This window comes from Antechinus flavipes, chromosome X, assembly GCF_016432865.1.
Source record: "Antechinus flavipes isolate AdamAnt ecotype Samford, QLD, Australia chromosome X, AdamAnt_v2, whole genome shotgun sequence".
Taxonomy (NCBI): domain Eukaryota; kingdom Metazoa; phylum Chordata; class Mammalia; order Dasyuromorphia; family Dasyuridae; genus Antechinus; species Antechinus flavipes.
This window is the reverse complement of record NC_067404.1, coordinates 75,823,738-75,835,736: the sequence shown is the minus strand read 5'-3', so window position 1 is coordinate 75,835,736 and position 11,999 is coordinate 75,823,738.

The following is an 11,999-nucleotide window of genomic DNA, read 5'->3' as shown; positions in this document are numbered from 1 at the left end:
TGTTCTAGGAAGCTTCTGAGGCTAACATCCTTCACCAGAAAATATCTTTTTACCTGTTGGGGTTTTTTTCCCTCCCACCCTAGCCATGGCCAAAATGAGTCCCAGGACTCAGTTGGCCCAGTTAGTAGGGATCGCAAAGAGTATCTAATCCTCTGCAGATGTGAACAAGAATCCCTTCTCCAGCATTCTCAACTAGTCCAGTCTCTGAAGACTTCCAGAGAAAGGAAACCCACTCTGTCCCAGGGTAGTTCCTTCCACTTGGGGAGCGCACTAATTAAGAGAACTAACTATTATCACTCTTGATGGACCCGACCTGGAAGATTTTTGACGTGAATAGAAGTCAGAACGAGCTGAGTTTAAATCTGGCCTCAGATGCTTACTAGTTGTGTAACCCTGGACAAGTCATACAGTGCCCATTTGTCTCCGTTTCCTCACCTGTAAAATGGAGATAATACTAGCATCTGTCTCGCAGGATTGTTGTGAAGATCAAATGAGTTAATAATTTTCAAATGCTTAAAACAGTGGCTGGCACAGAGTAAGCCTTATATAAATGTTAGTAATTAAAGTCAGCTATATTCCCTATTATCTCAATCAAAGAAAGTGAGGTAAACCTTGAAACACTTGAGCCTTATGCTATTCGATTAAGAGCTATTTCTTTTTGTTTCCATCCCCAAGTTCCCTTTTATCAATCATTTAAGAAAGAACCCTTGAAAAGTCTGGTTAAAACTCAGAGGTTCATTATAAGTAGCCATAATACTTGTAACATAGGCAGAGTTGAGTACCGTGAGGGATAACTTTTTTCCCTGACATGCATTATTCTGGACTCCTTTGGCTCAGAGATACTTGGCAATTGATTATGGGAATTGCCAGTTAATTGATGCTTGGATAGTGGTTCCTTGTCTCATTCATTAGCTTTACTTCATTGGCACCAAGCCAAGGCTGCCAATGGTTGTTCTTTCAACTGAGATGGATGGTTTACAAGTGCTGGACTAGCTGAGCTTAGAGTCTCTGTGAAGGATGGGGTTTTGTGTTGTCTTCTCTCACTATCTGTCTGCCAGAGCTTCCTATTATTCCTTCCACCTCATGCCAATGGCTCTTTGGGAGGATAGTCCTGTACTATTGCAAGATCCAAAAATACCTTCTGGTCATCAAAAAAGAGGCATGCAATTTAGTTTACTGTTTAGACTTGGGCATGTTTCATAGTCAACTATATATGGAGCATAGAATTGGAGGTGTTGGACCAGAAGGGAATTTAAGAGGTGATCAAGTCCCATTCGACATAGGTGAAATCTGAGGCCCGATGAACTGAAATGATTTGCCCAATGTCACACAAATAATAAGTACTTGGCAGATCTGGGATGTGAACCTGGATCCTCTTTCCATTATATCATCATATGTAGTGATCATTAATCAGAACAGACCAGTGCCTGGGTAACAAGAGATGACTCTCTTCCACTTTTTCACGCTATTTTGTTTTGTTTTTCCTTGAGTGTCGCTATTGTTCCGTCACGTCTGATTCTTTGTGACTCTATTTGAGGTTTTCTCGGCAAAGATACCGGACTGGCTTGATATTTCCTCCTCAGTCCATTTTACAGGCAAACAAGGTGAAGCGACTTGTCCAGGGTCACATGGTGAGGAAATGTCTGAGACCAGATCTGAACTTACTTCCTGACTCCAGGCCCAATACTATGCCACCTAGCTGCCCCTTATCTTTGCATAGTAGGGATTAATAAACTCCCTCCCAAAGTTGTTGTGAGAATCAAATGGATCAGTATCTGTAAAGTGTTGTACAAATGTTGACTGTTAGTATTATGACTATTATTTGTCGTAATAATAATAAATTAATATAAATTTACTCTTAACAGCTTAGAGCACATCCATTCTCTTTCAGAAATGTGATCTTGTTACATTTTAGGAGTGGACAAGGTCAGAGAATTACATATTTAGAATTGGAAGGAACCTCGAAGGTCATCTGATCTAATTTTCTTACTTTACAAATTAAGGAACTTAGGCCCAGAAGCAGGAAACAATTTGCCTAAGACACAAAGTCTTCTGAATCTTGATTGATAAGTGGAAAGAAAATGACAGTACCTTTTCTCTGGTTAAATCTTGTTTCTCTTATCTGGGAAATGGGATGAGTTGCTAAATCTTGTCCTTTGGCTTCCTGAATGGGAAAGAGAAGAGGTAAACAACTATAGAGAACCAAGATGGAGAAAAGAAAAAATGGGGATAATCAGTAGAGGGAAGGCACCAGCATTGGGGGATCAGAAGAGTGTTCACAAAGAAAGTAAAGTTTTAACTGAGATTTGAAAGAAGGTAGGGAGACCAGGAGGAGAGAGGAGAATAGACCAGGCTGGGGGGACAGCCAAGGTCACTGAATCACAGCATATATACCAAGAGCAGTCAAGAATACAGACTATGTGCTTTGTCATAGTTCCAGACACTGAGCTAGTAGCTGGGAGAAAGTAGATACAGAGGTAAATAAGATACAACTCTAGCTAGCAAGAAACTGAGAGTATTGTAGGGGAACTGATGACATGAGTCTTACCTTGTATTAACAAAATGAAAAGTGTCATAAGATGTACAAGATGCCCTGGAGCTTCAGAAGAAGGAGAGAGAACTTCCAACTGGGAAAATAAGGGAAAATTTCATGTAGAAAGGAGTATCTGGGACTCAGCTTGATACTTAGGATTTTAATAGGTGCCAAACATTCTCTTCAGGGGACCAACTCCAAAAAGGGAAAAGAGAAAGTGAGAATTGGGAAGTTTCAGACATGTAGAAGAAGCCTGCTCTTCAACATGTCCCTGATTTCCAGCTTGCCTCCTTAGAGACTTTTGGGAATTTCTACTGGGGTGAGATCAGGCCCTCTTTCAGTTTGAGTTGACCTATCTCACTGGAGATTTCATTCACTTGGGCATTTTCTAGTCCATTCTAATCTGCTTCCCATCTCTTGTTTCTGTCTGTTGTGTATTAGGTCTGTGCATGTATTTTTGAGCTGGGTGTGTGCTCTGGCCTAGATATGATATAGCCATGCTATCCCCGCAGTATTTGGTGGGGTGATACACTGTATAGTTGCATGTCTATTGCATGTATTACCATATACATTTGTTTTCTGTTGTTTTCAGCAGTACTATAGATCGGTTACCTGGGATGCCAGGAAAATCACCTTTGTTGGATGATTTTGGGGTAATTTTTAAAATGTTATACTCAAATACCAAATGAGGAGGGAAAACATTGCCACATCTACAGAAGACCATGAGAGACAATTCAATATAAAACAATAAATTTTCATTTCAAGAAAACCTATACGATAAAAATTACACATTGTTTTCAGAGCTGCCCAGATTTTCTTTGCTTCCTTTTTATTCTGTTTTCCCCTTTCCCCCAAAGAAAGTCACAATTAAACTTGACTATATATACATGAATATCTAGAAACATAGACATGTGTACACATAAGACCATCTGTCTTCTATTTCTCTGAAGGTAGATAGCATCTTCTTTCATAAATCCAAGCCTTTCAGTAATTTTCTAAATCAACCAGTTCATCATTTCCTCCAGCACAACAATATTCCTTTCTGGATCTCAGCAGCATCTTCCTTCATAGGATCTTTGAGGTTAATTTGGGTATTTATAATAGTCATAGTAAGTTGCTCAAAGTTGTTTTTAAAACAATACTCCTGTTACTGCATACAGTATTCTCTTCATTCTGCTAATTTCTCTCTTCATTATTTTATATGGAGGTTTCTCCATGCGTTTCTAAAATCACTGAGCTTATCATTTGTTATAGCACAACAACACTCCATCATGAACATATACTATAATTTGTTTCGCTAGTCCCTAATTGATGGGCATCTCCACAATTTCCAGTTTTTTGCCACTACAAAGAGAGCTGTTATAAATATTTTAGAACTTGTAGGTTCTTTTCCATTTTTCCTAATCATCCTGCAACAGACCTAAAGTAGTAATTCTGGGTCAAAGGGGATAGATAGGCAGTTTAATACATTCTTCTTGTTTTAAAGTAACAGCATGAGGTGATCAGGTAGAGTCACGGTTAAGAAAGCACTAGACCTGGAGTCAGGTAGATCTGGGTTCAAATCCAGCTTCAGAGCCTTGCTAACAATGTGACTCTGGATCAGTCACTTCATCTCTGTCTGCCTCAGTTTCCACAGCTATAAAATGGAGGTAATAACAGCATCTCCCTTCCAAGGTTGTTCTGAGGAGCAAATGAGATAATATTTGTAAAGTGCTTTGCAAACCTTAAGGTGCTATAGGAATGCTAAATATTAACACATGGCTTCTTGTATTTTCGAAGTACAGCTAGTGATTTCAACCTTTCCCCAAGTGATTTTTGCCAAGAGACTGCAAAGTTTCAGCTTGAAGAAGAATGTAACCCACATGTGGGACCTTTGGAGGCGAAAAGACATTTTTCATTATCTTTATGAGGATATATACTTCCAAGCATTTTTGAGGGGACAAACTCCAAGCAATGGAGAGAGGCAGACTTGCTGGAGATGTGTGTTGTTAATTTTTGTCCTTTGTTCTCAGAGAGGACCATGACATCAGAGACTGATGATGTGATCTGCAAGTGATTTGGATTTATGGGGAGGGAGGGCCCTATGAGGTCACCTGCCTCACTTTCCCTTCCAGAGCCATCTGAGTCCAGTGACCAGATAGAGATCAGAACAATTGGAGATGACCCTGCATGCAGTGGGAGACCTTGGCCTTTTTAAGCTAAAGTCTTCAACAAGAACATTCAACTTATCTATGGGTAGGTAGCCCCCCCCCATATACTTATACACAGCACCCACACCCTTGTGGCCTTGGGTACTTCATTTTGCCTCTGATGGGACTAGAATAAGATCTCCATGTATAGGGAAATCACAGCTCCTCCAAATGTCCTGCCTTTGAGCATGTCTCTTTAAGGACTTCTGCTTGGATGAAACCGGAACCTCCATTAAAACCCTTTGGTACTGGCTAAGAAATAGAATAGTGGATCAGCGGAATAGGTTAGGTTCACAAGACACAATAGCCAATGACTATAGCGATCTGGTGTTTGATAAACCCAAAGACCTCAGCTTCTGGGATTAGAAATCACTATTTGACAAAAATTTCTGGGAAAACTAGAAAACACTATGGCAGAAACTACAGCATTGACCAACATCTAATACCCTATACAAGAAAAGGTCGAAATGGGTTCGTGATTTAGATATAAAAGCAAATTAGGATACAAGGGATAATCTACTTCTCAGATCTGTGGAGAAGGAAGGAATTTATAGCCAAAGAACTTGAGAACATTAGGAAATAAAATTGGGACCTCTTTCTTGATTTAATTTTGCTCCTAGCTGGAGAGACCATTCATTGTATATTTTCTGGTATATTCTAACCCTCATAACTTCCCTGATTTCTATTTTCAAATTGCTTATATAAATGAGTTGACTCTCTATTCACTATCTATAATGGTCTTTTGTATAACTAGTATTTGATGGAAAGAAGTCAAACAGGGAAACTAAACTAAGGAATCAGGAAAGTGGTTTTTGGTTTTGAATCAAAATCATATCCCAATACCAGCAATATTCAAGAGGGCAGATAGATAGCATTGTAGTCCAATACCCCTCTCAGAAACTGGAAGAAAGAACACCCAAACTTGTAGCCCTTCTATTGCTCCCCCTAAAGCAGGAATTTGTCTCAGAGAGGAGTGGACGAGATTCCAGAGATCTTCATCTAGATAACCCTTGCAGACATGAATACCTTATATACATACCTTACATGGGTGTTGCTAGTTTGCTTCTGGAACTGTTGATTCCGAAACTTGGATCATTTTGATTGGGTTTTAGAGTAATATGTTTCTATGCATCTTGGACATCAGTACTGAGAGAAATAATTGATGTGAAGATTTTCCCCCATAGTCAGTACCTGCTCCATTTCTTCTAGACATACTGCCTTTTTTTTTTTTTTTTTTTTTTTGCTCAATCAAAATGGTCTATTTTATCTTTTATGGTAATCTCTCTCCCATGTTTGATTGTGAATTTCCTTCCTCCTTTCATTCTCTGAAATCTTTTAAATGCTCTAACTTTTAATATCTAATATTGTATATCTATTTGTAGCTTGTTGTGCCGCCTAGAATAAGTTGCTTTTACAAACCAAACGGCTTCACAAATTTTCTAGATAATTCTTATCAGCCAGAGAGTTCTTTCCACAGAAGTTTTTGTTCTTGGGTTTAGCCAACTCTCGACACATTGATTATTCCTGGGTCTTAGCAATTGCACCCTTGATCTACTTTTCTATTTTATAATAAGTATCAAATACTTTTAATGATTGTTGCTTTTTTTCAGCCCCCAAAAAGCAGAATTATATAATGCTTTTTTTTTAACAAAATAAGAAAAAAACACAATAGAAAAAGAAAGACAGGAATGGAAATTAAAAAAGAAACATTGTCATGTGCCCAGCAGAACATCAGGGAAGATTCAAAATATTATAATAGTAAATTTCCATTTCCAGAAAGCATATATAATAATAGAGATTAATTCACGAATGTCCGCCTTTCCTTTGTTTCCTTGTAGGTTATTCTTTTGTTCTCTGCTGTATTTTAACTTTTTTTCCCCTTTCATTCCCCCCCCCACCTTCCCCAAGAAGGCTACAGTTAAGCATAGATACATACATGCCCACATATATTCAGATATACACACACACACATATATATATATATACATACACATTTACTCACATGTAGACAAGCATCTAAAACAAAATTAATATGGCTGGCATAAAGGTAGATTTCTCTCTTGATTGAATCCTGTTTGACTTTGTCTAAGAGCAATGATTACTAGGCCTACTTTTTTTTTCTAACAAATTCTACTCCTGATCCTTGTAGAAGTGTTTGTATATATCTCTTAATTTCTATCCTTGAGAATTCTTCTACTTTAATTCTACTCCTTAGCTTGCCTATTACTTAACCTCCCACACCACCCATGAATTCCTCCATTATCTTTTTCCCCTATCCTTTCCTTCCCTCTTTTTATTCCTTTCCCATTAATCTACATACCTTATCCCACTACCATGACTCTACATACCCTTCTGTACCCCACCTTATCCTTTATTCCTTGCCATTAATCTATACACCTTGTTCCACTGCCATAAATGTATACATGCTACTATATCCCACCTTATCTTATTCCCTCTCCCCTTATTTCTCTATAGATTTTGGAGGGTGCTATACCCTTCACGGTATATATGTAATGTTGTCTAATACATTTGATGTGAGTAGGTTTTCAGAACTATGAGTCCTCCTTCCCACCTCTAAGGCCCGTGTTTATTCTCCCTCTGCACCTCATTTGTATAACATAATTGCTATTCTTAACTTTCCAAGGCAGTTTTGCTTTTTGGAGTCTGATTATATTCAACTCTGCCCCTGATCTTTCTTTTGCGCTACCCAATTATTAATGTCAATCTTAAACATATGGTATACATTTCCATGTAAAAATATAAACAACTTGACCATGTTAAGTTCCTTGAAATTAATCTTTGCTATTGGTTCTTATATGTCAAATTTCCTAGTATGTTTGGGTTTGCTTGAGACAGAGTCCTAAAAATCTGCAAGTTTGTGGAATGTCCATTTTTTGTCATTCAATATTGTGGATAATTTTGCTGGATATGATATTTTTGGCCACAGACCTACTTCTCTTGATTACTGGAATATATGATTCTAGTACCTGTGGTTTTTTATTATGGCTACTGATAAATCCTGTACAATTCTAATTGGAGCTCCAGTATATTTGAATTGTTTTTTTTTTTTTTCTTGTTGCAAAATTTTCTCTTTGATCAGGAGATTTGAAATTTGGCAATAATATTCCTCTGTGTATGTGTGTGTGTGTGTGTGTGTGTGTGTGTGTGTGTGTGTGTGTGTGTGTTTTACAAAGGATTTCTTTGAGATAGTGATTGGTGGATTTTTTCTATTTCTACTTTCCCCTCATGTTCTATCACTCTAGGACATTTTTCTTAGATTATTTCTTGCATTATTGTGTCAAGGTTTGTTTTTGATTACAGCTTTAGGCAGTCCAATTATTCTTATATTTTGTCTTCTTGATCTGTTGTTTTTCTTATAAGCTGTTTCACATTCTGCTCTATTTTTTCATTCTTTATCTTTTGTTTTGCTATTTTTTTGGTCTCATATCTTCACGGGCTTCTCCTTGCCCAATTGTAATTTTCAAAGAATTATTTTCTTCTTTAAGACTTTTTATCTCTCTTTTTAAAATAATCTTGTTTTTCTTGGGTGGTTTTTATTTTTATATTTTAGTTTTTCCTCAATTTCTCGCCTTTGATTTTTAAAATATATTTTTTAGTTCTTTTGTAAATTCTCTCTGGGCAGGTAACCATTTACTTTTTGGGGTAAAGGAAGTTTTTGTTGTTGTTGTTGTTGTTGTTTTTACCTCACTGTCCTCCTCTGAAGGTGACCCTGGATTTTCCCTATTCCAATAATAAGTTTCTATGGTTGGGTTTTTTCTTTGCCTGTTCATTACTTTTTAAAAATAAGAACTATTAGTCCCCTCTAATCCTGGGGGAGGGGAGTTGGTGCCTCTAACTTCACTTCAACTTTAACTTCTGACCTGGAACCCCAAACCAAGACCTCCCCGTCCTGTAGGTGCCCACAGCCAGCTTTGTCCCCCCCACCGCCACCCTGCGTCCCGTTCTACACTCATCAGGTGTGCTGGTTCCTTCTCATCCAGGTCCCCTTCTCTGCAGCTCAGCTGGGCCCGGCGTTCCTGATCAGCAGAGGCTCCCTCAGTCTACAGAGACTCACACCTGGGACCCCACAGGCTGTCCCGGAGGTGAAAGTCTTCTGGTTTAGACTCCAGCCAAATCCAGCTCGCCCCAGGGCTCCCACTGACTGTTTCTGCGGAGCTAGCCTGAAGGTGTTTGCACTTCATGCTAATTAATCTCCAGCTTTCTTGGGATTTTTTTAGGGTTGTCCAAGGAGGACTCGAGTTCTGCCCCAAGTCTTCTTTGTTTTTCGCCTGTCTGTGTTCACCCTGAGGCACAAATTTGTTCTGTTCGTGGGGGAAATCTGGAGAGCTTGAAATTTACTGACCTACTCCGCCATCTTCCCAGAATCCTCGACCATTGCTTTTTAATACAGTTTCTGACAGAGTGATAACAATATTGCCTTGGCTCCTGCTTTTTATTTTATCGTTACCCTGGGGGGGTTCTCTAACATTTGTTCTAAAAATGAATGGTTATTGTCAAGTTCTATGAAGTACATGTTTGATAATTTGCTCCACACTAAATCTCTGGAGGCAGTGGGGAGCCCTATCTTGGTGCCACACCAGAAAAAGAATCCTTCTTTATAGAAAGACAAATGAATATCACAGGAGGGCCACGGAGAAGCCCAGACTTGATCACACGACCAACACGGAACTCTCAGCAGCCTCAGCAGCAAGGGAAGATGGACATCTCTAAATAGAAACAACTTCTTAATTTATCAACTTCACACTAGAGAGTCTGCTTCTGAGAGGATGAGCAGAAACAGCAGCACTAGCCTGCCTTCGATCAGCTTGTACTCCCACTTTCTCCTCTCTTCTTGAGCAGGGTAAAAGTCGCTTGATTCCTTCCAATCTCCTCCCTTCTTCCTGCCTGAGAAGCTTCCCAAAGCTACAGCGCCCCACTCTGCCCCTCAAATATTAATGTGCTAACTAAGGAATACAGTTCTAATTCAAGAACTATTAAAACTCTTCCTCTTCCCCTCCTGATTCTTTGGACCCCATGAGATCCTTTACCTCTCACTTTGTTCTCTCTACACACCATATAAAAGTTGCTGATGCCAAATTAACAATGCTAGCCTTGATTATCCCTTGTTGTCTGAAAGCATTTATTTGAGCTTTTTCTTGCTGTCTCTACTTTCTGGACTTTCTTCTTTTTCTTTTAGATGTTGATGTTGGATTTTCAAAGTATGGTTCAACTCGTTTTTGAAAGTCTTTTGAATTTTCTTACTTTTGCCTAGAAAACATTTTTAATGGATGATTAGTGTCATTTCTTTTTTAGGAAATGCTTTAGGGTATCACTTTTTTTCCTTCCATTTATCATAGTAGAGGAAAGGTCTTTTGTGATTCTGATTGGTTTTACTTGGTATATGAAGGCTTTCCCTTGGGATGATGGTAATAACTCCCATCTACAGTCTGGGGTCTCTGTTTGGGTTCCCAGCATACTTTGGTATGGTCAGCTTTCGATTTCTGTCCGGCTAGCTTGTGTACAGGGGAAAGGGTACCGGGATTAGAGTCAGAAGACCTAGATTCACATATTGTGTCTGTGTCTTACTACCCGTGTGGCCTTGAGAAAGTCCATCAATGCCTTTAAATGGGGATGGGGGAAAAACAGAGCCATCACTAGCCAGGGCTAGCGAGACTTTGACCCAAGCCTTTGGCAATGAAGAGGGTTAGGGTGGAGGCTTCTCTGTCACTCAGTAGCTCGGTGATCTTGGGCAAGCCTCTACCCCTTACCTTCACCTCTCCCCCAACTCTTGTTCCCCATAGTGAGAAGATTCCTAGTTATGGCTAGAGGAAGACTCTTTGGTCTATTGGCAAGGGAATGATTGTCCCCCACTGTTCTGGAAAACAGACTTCTTTTTTCAGGATACCATTCAGTATTGGGGGTTTCAATTGTTAGGGACAAAGAAATACAGTCTGTGATGCGTGACAGAAGTAAAATCCAAAAGTGGGGAAAGCAGGGCAGGCAGGGGTGGATGAGGGTGGGCGTTCCCGCCTCTATTTTCTCTTTGAATTCTGGAAATTATTTGGAACGGAGAGAAGGCAGTCCAATGGAGCTGCTTTTCCTTCTCTGAATCCTGGACCACGTGCGTGCATTCCGTGGGCTCAAGCATATGTATTAATATGTGTTTGTGTGCCTGAATGCTGTCACATGTAAGGCAGAAAGACAGGGAAGCGAGTCACAAGTTGTCAGGGCTAAAAAATCCAGTTTTGTTTTCCCATGGCCTCGGTGTGGGACGCCACCCCCATCCCCACCCTCAAGCCTAACCCCCTCTGTGCACCCTCATAATTCATCCGCCTACTGCTCCCAGTCCATCAGGTTCTGTCTCGACTGGGGCCTGCTCAGAGAGCTCAGTGTGCTGGATGAAGCCGAGGCTTCCACACGCTCCCCCTGCAAGACTGTGACCGCCGTGTCCTGACCCCGAGGACTGTAAGCAAATGTTTCTGGTTTACACTACTGCAGCAAATGTTTCTGGTTTACACTGCTGCATCTTTGCTCTTTGGCTGAGCAAAGCACAAAGGAAGCTCTTTCAGTACAGAGAAAGGAGGGTTGTGATATGTGGGAGAACAGAGAACAAAGGGCTCTCTCTATGAAGAGTTTCTAAGAGCTTGGAAACTCCGGCCTAGATCAGTCTCAGGCCAAGTGCAGGGGGATGGAGAACATGACTTCCTTGGGAACCGAGGGGAAAAGCTTCCTCCGGGATTCGCACCCCGAATCAAGGCTCTCACAGACAAGACCAAGTACCTAAAAATCAGTTCTTCTCACAACTGTCTTGAAGTGGCCCGAGCAACTTGGCCTATAAGATTTTTAGTTGCAGGTTTGATGCAAACCACTTCAAAAGGAGGGTCCTCAACTAGAGACTGTCCTGCTTCACCCCAATTTCCCTCGTTTCATTGATCGATCCATTCCTCGCCTATCACCTTCTAGCCCAACTGGGCCATTGAGGCCTTAGACAAAGATGCTTGAAAAGTAAGGCGATAGTGAAGGCAGGAGCTTTGGACAGAGTCTACCAAAAATGGGAAAAGGCCATCCTCGGTTGGGGGTGAGGTCAGAGGAGAAAGACCGGTGTCAGAGAGTCTTTGCCTTCACTAGATCTGTGAGACAAGCTCAGTCAACGATTCCGTGTAAGCTGAGGACACTCAGTCCGGTTTGTTGCCACCTGGCTAGAACTCTCACTGTGGAACCATGCGCCCCATCCCCCTGCTCGCCACCAAAAAAGGCCATCCCAAGCGACAATAGGG